We start from the raw sequence: 10180 nt of genomic DNA, 5'->3' as shown, positions 1-10180 counted from the left end.
GGCCCACATGAAAACACTTCACTTCTCACGTGATACTTCATTTATTTCTTCCACTTGTATTTCTTATGCCGCTATAAATTAATCGCCCTTACTCGCGGTTGTAACCAAACTGTTCTGTCCGCCGCTTAGTAACAAGTATAGAAGCTAACATGTAAGCTTAAAGCGCAAGATGCAACGGTTAATTTCCCAGCACGTAGTCTGGCGCTTAAGTATAAGTATGAAAATGAAAGTGGATGAGTGATATGGTGGCTGCGTCGGGTCTGCTGGGCAGTTATCGGATTTCGGCGGCAACAACAAGTCTGCATTTATATTTATGTCAACGTAAACTATGTAAATTTTAAAAATCCAAGCAGCCGGGTTTTAGTCACCTGTCATTCGAAAAGTTGATATACCTGAGACGAAGCCAGAGAAAGTCAGTTAAGTTTTGAGTTCTCACTAGAGCACACAGCTCGAAAATCAAAATTCAACACAGTTTTTTTTTCGGCAAATAAACACTTTATTTATCTTAGATTTAAGCGTAAAGATATATATTTTTTTTTTTACTTTTATAAATAAAAATAAAAAAAACTCAAAAAAATCTGAAAAAAGGTGAAAAAATTTTTTAAAAAATCAATATTTGCTAATAAACTGACAAAAGTATTCAGGTATTTAATTTAATCTGCTTTGGGTGCATATTTTGGAAAACCATAGAGCCGAATTGTAGGAGCCGGTTTTAAACACTAATACTGACCACTGTACCAGGTACGCCTGTACTGATCTGTCTGTCTCTTGTTTTACCTACACACGTGAACACTTACCCAGTGTGAGTCAAGGTTTTGTATTTTAACTAAACATATTTGAATATAATTACCAACTTGCAGCTTGCAGGACGAATAATAATGGACGTTGATTATAATATTTCTAAATACTGAACCATCGACGATCATCACATCCTGAACACGAATCTACACAGGGTAAGCTACGAAGATTAGAATTTTTATAAATGAATTTTATAATTTTTTTTCTCACCTAATAGACTCATCCACAAACACGTTAAAGATACACAGAAAGCGAGTAGTAGGTTCGATACACAAATATATACGATACATTTGATGTATTCATCATGCTGATACAAGTTGGTGCATAATACTTATACACGTTGGAAATACACAGAAGGCGAGTGTGATGTATTCATCATGCTAATACAAATTGGTGCATAACACTTATACACGTTGGAAATACAGAGAAGGCGAGTGTGATGTAATCATCATGCTGATACAAATTGGTGCATAACACTTATACACGTTGAAAATACACATGCCAAGTGTGTAATGCTATACCGAAACTAATGAAATATACTGATGCAAGGTGGTGCAAAACACATCCGAAACCGAAATACATAAGAAAAAATTTGATGTATTTATCATACTGATACAAATTGGTGCAAAACACTTATGATCATTGGAAATACACAGAAGGCGAGTGTGATGTATTCATCATGCTGATACAAGTTGGTGCATAACACTTATACACGTTGGAAATACACAGAAGGCGAGTGTGATGTATTTATCATACTGATACAAATTGGTGCATAACACTTATTATACGTTGGAAATACACAGAAGGCGAGTAACACTTATGTAACACGTGTAACACATAAACACGTTGGAAGTACACAGAAGTCGGTTTCAAAGTTCTACACCGAAATACATAAGAAACTTTTAATATATTCACCGTGGTGATGCAAATTGGTGCAAAACACTTATGATCATTGGAAATACACAGAAGGCGAGTGTGATGTATTCATCATGCTGATACAAATTGGTGCGTAACACTTAAATCGATGAATCTATAAAGACTTTTGAGATACACTGGTCGAGTGTTAAGTTGTTCTATGCCGAAATACACACGAAGATTGACGATTCATTCAAATGAGACGCGGAGACATTTGAAGTATACATCATTCTGATTCGGATTGGTGCATTTGTAACTGAACTATGTAATAAATATATTTTGATACTTACATTATAAATTGTGCATTTTCTTTTGATACAGATCAGTTCACAGAGCAAGTATTGGTATTTCGAATGTGTAGACTCTTGCATCGAACTGAATGAAGTAACTACCACAGAAAATTAATCATTGATTCTCTTGGTCAGCTGTTGTTGTGGCTACAATTTGCTCTGGCCAAATTTATGCAATGCAGCAAGTTTGACCATAATTGAGACCAAGGGAAACTGCAGGATATTAATTTAGAGTTTGCACTAACATTTTGATTACTTCACATGTCTGGAGATGCACTTCAACGATAAGTGGACGGAAGCAGTGTGTTATTTACACATACGCACATACACAAATGTAGGTATATATTTTGAGATGGCTTAAAAAGCCAAAATCTTAATACTAATTAAAATTATACAAAGGCAAATTACTTGGGGCCAATTAGGATGAACAAGACATGGACATGTGTCACATTTTAAGCGATATTTTATAGCCAAAAAGAGGGGGAAGTTGAAAGTCTGAAAATTTAATTCGTAACATAACCCAACAACTCATATGTATGTATATACATACACATGTTTGTATATCTGTCATAAGCTGCTACTTAAGTGCTTGTCTTAATCCTTTTTACTGGTTCTGAGACCTGCATAGAAAACGTCTCTGGCCCTGTAATTACAATGTAATTGCAACTGCATCTAAGAAAATTTAATGCTTAGTACATTCGAGAATTTAATATGTAAAATGAAAAGATCATTATCCACGTAAAGGATAAAGAAACAAAAGATGCCCTACTTGGCTTATGATTTGATACAACTAAACACAACATTTGACGCTTTCATTAGAAAATTTAATCACTTTAGATAATTGGATGTATTAGTCACATATTCTCTGATGAAATAATGAAGGATGTACAAAGGAACTAACCATAATTTTACAATTTTTTCAACTTACATGAGTTTACTTATATTTATTTGAACCAAATATCTAAGAACTATATTTTAGATGGCATTTCCCAACTTATTCTAATTAAGTAAATTAAGCGCCGACTTTTATAACTTTGTTTTAACTAGGTGTAAAACAATATTAAAGGCGCTTGAGATGTGGATTGAATCGCCTTAAACATATTGAATACCTCTGAACAATTGACTTTGTAGGGATTATAAAGTAAGCCAATCTATTAAAATAAATTTATTCATTAATTGTTAATTAGTTGTACTTTTTCCAAATATTTCTAACCCTACTAAAGATAATGGAAAAAAGTTTTGTTAACTACAATATCGGATAATGTTGAGGATCGAAAGGATTGCGTTAAATTATAAGTTTATCTTTATTAAGTGTCCATACACTTTCAAATGCGGAAAAGGAAGAAACAATATATACAGAGTTACAAAGCATCTTATATCGATAACCTACAAGCTTAGTACAATCGATATAACCAGGGATAAATACAGGGCTGCAAACAGAAACATATGATATTTTCAACACCCTTCCTCAATATGATTCTGTGTGCCACTTACAATTACTTTCTTAGTTTAAATTCAATAACTTGACACAATGATTATGCTTTTGCTTAGACAAATTTTTCGTTAATATATCAGCTACCATGTCCTTAGTTGATATATAGTCCAGATCAATCTCGCCTCTTGTAACAACTTCTCGAACGAAATGATGTCTGATGTCAATGTGTTTCGATCGAGCATGAAACACAGGTTCTTGGCCAGAGATTGAGCACTCAAATTTTCTCCAAACAATTTCGTAGATGTCCCAGCGTCTCCTCATCCAATCTCGATCAACAATCGCCTCAAATGCAAAGCCTCTTTCGCCGCTGAAGACATAGCCATGTATTCGGCCTCTGTGCTGCTCAACGCCACACTGCATTGTTTTTCTGACTTCTCAGGAAATAGGGCCACCTGCCAAGAAAAACACGTACCCTGTGTACGATTTGCGGTTGCTCACATCACCGCCCCAATCTGCGTCAGCGTATCCCGTAAGAGCATCTCCACACGATCGGTAGTGCAACTTAAGATCCTTCGTTGCCGCCAAATACCTCATAACATGCTTAACTGCTGCAACATGTTCACTGTGAGGTTCCTTATTCCTTTGCGCTAATTTGATAACTGAAGGTAGATATCAGGTCTTGATGTTAATGCAAGCCACATCAACTCTCCGATTGCTGACTGATACATTGTCACATCCTGTATGACACATTTCTCGTCACTGCACGCCACTTGGTAACAGCATCCAATGGAGTAGCAACTGCTCGACACACTTCCATACTATGTCTTTGAAGCATGCCTTTTATGTACTGAGCCTGATTCATCACGATACTGCCTGTATCATAATTCGGTCTACTTGCATGCCCAAAAACTCTCGTAACGGACCCTTATCGACGCATTCGAATTTCATCGCAATCTTTGCCTTGATTGCGATCATGTCATCCATCTTTTGGCAAGCTATAAGTAAATCATCTACATATATTAGTACCAAACAAAGTCTACCTTTTATATCCTGTTGATAAAGGCACGGCTCGTTCTTGGAAGAAGTGAATCCAATATCACATAGTGCTGTATTCAACTTGGCATTCCACTCCCTTACTGCTTGTTTCAATCCATATATAGCTTTATTCAGCCTCAACACCTGTTGTGAATTTGCCTTATCCACATATCCCTGAGGCTGCCTCATATAGACGACTTCGTTTAGGTCACTGTTAAGATAGGCTGTGCACACATCCATTTGGTGCAGATATAGCTTCAGCTCCGCTGCTATAGCCAAAACTAGCCGTATCGTTTCGTAACGACACACTGGTGAGAAGGTTTCGGTATAATCGACGCCGTTTATCTGTGAGTTTTTCCGAGTTAACATGACTTAAGTGATTATGTTTGTGGATTGGGTCTGGCAACTCTGCTGAGCGGGGCGAATTGAACTAAAGACGAATCAAAGACGAGGCAGTCGAACCGAAGAGACGAGCGAAAGCGGTTGCAAAAAGACGAAAGACGAAACGACGCGAAGCAGCAAAGATGACTAATTTCCAACTAAATCTAATTAAAATAATCAAATAAATAGTTTTACATTAAAATAAACTAAAATACTACAAAATTTATTACTTACTAATAAATTTATTACATAGGACAAATTCCTACAAATATGGGGGCTCAACCTATAAAATAGGCGTGACTGAACCTACAAAGAAGGCATAGCTCAACTTATAAAGAAGTAAAAAGTAATATCAGTGAGTGAGAAAGAGACAAACATACACAAAACGACGCAACAGTGGAATCAAACAACGGAAAAAAAACAGCGCGAAAACGAATAAGAATTAGCATCAAACGACGAAAAATTGGCGGCTGACGACGAAAAAGCGGCAAAGAAACGGTGAAAAAGTTTTCAACGAACGACGAAAAAGTGTTTGAATACCACAGTTATCGGGTGACGTGGCAAACGACGTATATATACATATACATTATGTATGTACAATATTAGTGTGTGTGCGTAAGAGAAAGAACTATGAGCAAACTTGAAGACTTTGTGAACGTGCAAGAGGCACTGAAAACCGAAAAGAAATCTAATATTACATTGTTTCACAAGTTTATATACGAAGAAGAAGGCGATCGTGCAAATCGCCAACGACTAAGAAAGTTTGAAGGGTTTGATTTTGATTGCAACAGCGATTTATATAAAAGTAAAGTGTCTTATGTGGAAAGAATTTAACAAATAACGATTTAGTGATTATTTGTAACGTTTTGGGTTTATCGCATGATAAATCGAATCTAACTTCCCATTTATTTCGCAATTTGCAAGCTGTAAATTTGCTAGCTGACCTTGACACAGAGAATGATCAAAACGAAGATGACGACGATGAGTGCGAAAGAGATGAAGATGTAGGCAATATGCAAGACGAAGACGAAATGTTGTCAGTAGTGAGCGACGAAACGAATTTTAGAACAGCTGCAACAAACGAAAATATGCGAAACAAAACGAAAAAAGCGCGGAGTTACATAAACAATTGTCAGAACGGAAAATAAAGAAAGGTGAAAGTGTTCAAGAATATTTGTTGAAAATGAAAGAGATGGCATCACGGGGTAATATAGAGAACAGTGCTCTTATGCAGTATGTAATTGACGGAATTAATGACTTGAGTATGAACAAAGCAATATTGTACAATGCTAATAACCTAAAAGAGTTTAAAGAGAAAATAAAATGTTATGAAAAAATGCGGGAAAAGTCAAGTAATCAAAAAAGTGAGTCTAAGAACGTTCAAATCAAAAAAGAAAGTGTAATGAAATACGAAAATAAAGAAAGTGGTATAAAATGCTATAACTGTGGGCAAAAAGGACATATATCTGAGAATTGTGACAATAAGAGTAAAGGAAAAAAGTGTTTTGGTTGCAATAATTTTGGTCACATAGCAAAAGACTGTCCAAATAAAAAGCCTGAAAATAGCACAGATGTTCGTAATACTAATAAAATATCAGCTGATCATATGTTTATGTGTAAACAAGTATCAATCAACAATGAAAAGTGTATAGCCTTGCTTGATACTGGTAGCAAATATAATATCGTAACGGAAACAATTTATAATCGTTTGAAAAAACCTAAGCTCGCTAAAGTTGATAAAGTTCTATACGGTTTCGGAGATAAAAAGAGAGTGGTACCTATCGGTTCGTTTACGGGAAGGCTTTTCGTAAGCCAAGAACAGTTTGATTTGGTTTTTTTAGTGGTATCATCTGAATTCCTAGATGATGAAGTGATTTTGCGAGAAGACTTTTGTAAGCAAGCCGAAATAAAAATCAATCGCGATGGCGTACAAATCGGGAAATATAATGATGAAACGGAATTAAGTTCGGTAATGAGAATAAAGGTCGAAAACGACGAAATTGACATTGACTCAAATGCATCGAAAAGTACAAAGTGCGAAGTGAACAAACTTATTAAAAACTATAAGCCGGAAAAGTTAAAATCGACAAATGTTGAAATGCGTATTGTTTTAAAAGACGATAGTCCAATTTATTCGAGACCACGCAGATTCGCTTTTGCTGAACGGTGCATAATCGATGACCAAGTCGATCAGTGGCTGAAAGACGAAATAATAGAACAATCCGAGTCTGAATTCAGCAGTCCGGTCGTATTAGTAAAAAAAACGCGATGGCACTCCACGTCTGTGCATTGACTACAGAAGAATAAACAAGATTTTTCGATTATAGCTAAGCCTCTTACTGATTTATTAAAAAACGATGCAAATTTTAAATTCAACGAGATTCAGATAAAATCTTTTAATTTGCTAAAAAAATTGATAACACAGAAACCTGTTCTGCAAATATTTAACCCCAAGTTTGAAACAGAAGTACATACAGACGCATCGATTGATGGCTTCGGAGCAATTTTAACGTCATGCGGATGCGCTTAGTCGCTACCCCGTTATGATTATAACAGAAGATTACATACACAGTAAATTAAAGAATGCCCAAGCACAAGACCACCAATTGAAGGCCATAATCGATATCCTCGCTCAGAGAACTTCTCATAACATCTAGTTTATGAAAGCTGGCATACTTTATAAGTTGGTTGATGATGAAGAACTAATTGTAGTTCCCTCTACTCTGCAACGGGAAATTATTAAGCATGCTCACGAAAGAGGTCACTTTTCTGTGAAAAAGACGAAGGAAATAATTGCAAAGGAGTACTATATCCCAAAATTAGATGAGAAAATACAACACCAAATAAGATGCTGCATTCCACGCCTAACACTTAATCGAAAGCTTGTTAAAAAAGAAGGAGAACTGCATCCACTGCCGAAAGAAGAACTGCCTTTTCAGACGTTCCACATCGATTTTCTTGGACCCTTAAAGTCAACTCACAAGCAGTATAAGCACATTCTTGCAGTTATCGATGGCTTTACAAAATTTTGCTGGTTGTACCCGACGAAAACGACATCTACGAAGGAAGTAATCACAAGACTACAACAACAAAGTTTAATTTTTGGAAATCCAGTTCAAATTATTTCTGACAGAGGTTCTACAGAGTATTGCAAGGCAGAAAATATCGAACTTCACGCAGTTACGACTGGTCTTCCACAAGCGAACGGACAAGTCGAACGCCTTAACGCTGTTATTATATCCGTGTTGTCTAAGATTTCGATAGAAGACCTAGCAAATGGTATAAGTTTGTCGTTTGTACTGATTGGTACAAAGATGCACACAAAAAACGACCTTAAGCTGAAAGAAATAATACACGATGAGATGATTCAGATTTTAAACGACAACAGAGATGATCTACGGAATATAGCGAAGCAGCAGATCCTTCGTATGCAAGAAGAAAATAAGAAGACCTACAACTTACGTCGCAGACCTATTAGCTATTAAAAGAACCCAACTTGGAGGAGGTTTGAAGCTGAAGCCCAAATATTTAGATCCGTACCGCATTACCATGGTAAAGGCCAGAGATACATACGACGTGGTCAAAGATACATTGTTTAACGATGGTCCTAGGCGAAGCCGTGGGTTCCCTGTGACATAGACGACCAGGATGCATTCGAGGCGAATGCATACTAGGATGGCCGAGTTGTGGGATTGGGTCTGGCAACTCTGCTGAGCGGGGCGAATTGAACTAAAGACGAGTCAAAGACGAGGCAGTCGAACCGAAGAGACGAGCGAAAGAGGTTGCAAAAAGACGAAAGACGAAACGACGCGAAGCAGCAAAGATGACTAATTTCCAACTAAATCTAATTAAAATAATCAAATAAATAGTTTTACATTAAAATAAACTAAAATACTACAAATAAATATATTACATAGGACAAATTCCTACATATATTAGTACCAAACAAAGTCTACCTTTTATATCCTGTTGATAAAGGCACGGCTGGTTCTTGGAAGAAGTGAATCCAAGATCACATAGTGCTGTATTCAACTTGGCATTCCACTCCCTTACTGCTTGTTTCAATCCATATATAGCTTTATTCAGCCTCAACACCTGTTGTGAATTTGCCTTATCCACATATCCCTGAGGCTGCTTCATATAGACGACTTCGTTTAGGTCACTGTTAAGATAGGCTGTGCACACATCCATTTGGTGCAGATATAGCTTCAGCTCCGCTGATATAGCCAAAACTAGCCGTATCGTTTCGTAACGACACACTGGTGAGAAGGTTTCGGTATAATCGACGCCGTTTATCTGTGAGCACCCTTTAGCCACCAACCGAGACTTATACCGCTCCACGCTTCCATCGCCACTCCGTTTGATAGTATATACCCACTTTGAATCAATCGCTTTTTGTCCCTTGGGTAAATCTGCCAGTGTCCATGTCCTATTTGCCAACAGAGCTTCATATCGCATTTCCAAACCTGTGACTGTTTGAGCTGGACCTGGGGATTCAACAATCGAAACCACATCATTCGGATCCTTGAACATTACATCCCGTTTCTCAACGACCTCTCGTTTTTCTTTGTCATACAACCTGTATGCTTTTGATACCAGTGAATATCCTACGAGTCGATATTCTCTGCCCTTGGCCTGAAACTTGCTTCGTCGTGTCTTATTTAATGCAACTGCTATCGATCCAAAAATGCGCATACCCTGCACATTGGGTTTCGTTCCAGTCCATGCCTCATAAGGTGTCATACCAACTAAAGCTGCTGTTGGTGATCTGTTTCGAATGTAACACGCTGTCATTATTGCCTCTGCCCAGAGAAACTCCTGCATATCCGCGTGTACAAGCAAACATCTAGCCATCTCGACTAGCGCCGGTTTGCTCGTTCAGCCACTCCATTCTGTTGAGGGCTATATGGAACCGTCAACTGACGCACAATTCCATGATCCCTTAAGTACCCATCAAAACGCCTGTTGATGAATTCTCGGCCGTTGTCACTTCTTATTGCCTTCAATTTTTGGCCATTGCCTTCTCTTTAAATTCCACGAATTTCTCGAATACTTCATCCTTCGATTTTAGACAATAAGCCAATATTCGTCTCGACATGTCGTCTATGAATGTCAAAAAACATGAAGAACCGCCTAGAGAACGTTCTTAAAAGGTCCACATACATCGGTAGTTACCAATTCCAAAAGATGCTGAGCTCTATGTTCAGACGCTGACGGGAAAGGTTGAGTATGAATCTTGCTTCTCATACAAGTTACACATGGCATATTCTCGGAAAAATCCACATTTTCCATGCCAGTCACCATCCTGCGTTTAACAATATTCATC

General features: G+C 37.3%; 1 long non-coding RNA gene across 2 annotated transcripts; it reads left to right on the top strand.

Moving 5' to 3' along the window:
- Nucleotides 1–667: 667 nt before the first annotated feature.
- LOC124460876 lies at nt 668–2011 on the top strand. Of its 2 annotated transcripts, none has more exons than XR_006954834.1 (3): nt 668–802; nt 868–953; nt 1016–2011. It is a non-coding gene; the product is annotated as an uncharacterized LOC124460876 (long non-coding RNA). The 2 variants fall into 2 exon arrangements; XR_006954833.1 differs by having other exon boundaries at nt 674–802; nt 861–953.
- The last annotated feature ends 8169 nt before the right edge of the window (nt 2012–10180 follow it).

The sequence above is a fragment of the Drosophila willistoni genome, unplaced genomic scaffold (assembly GCF_018902025.1).
Source record: "Drosophila willistoni isolate 14030-0811.24 unplaced genomic scaffold, UCI_dwil_1.1 Seg149, whole genome shotgun sequence".
NCBI classification, from domain to species: domain Eukaryota; kingdom Metazoa; phylum Arthropoda; class Insecta; order Diptera; family Drosophilidae; genus Drosophila; species Drosophila willistoni.
The sequence above is the reverse complement of the archived record's forward strand: the minus strand, read 5'-3'. Positions and strand labels throughout refer to the sequence as shown.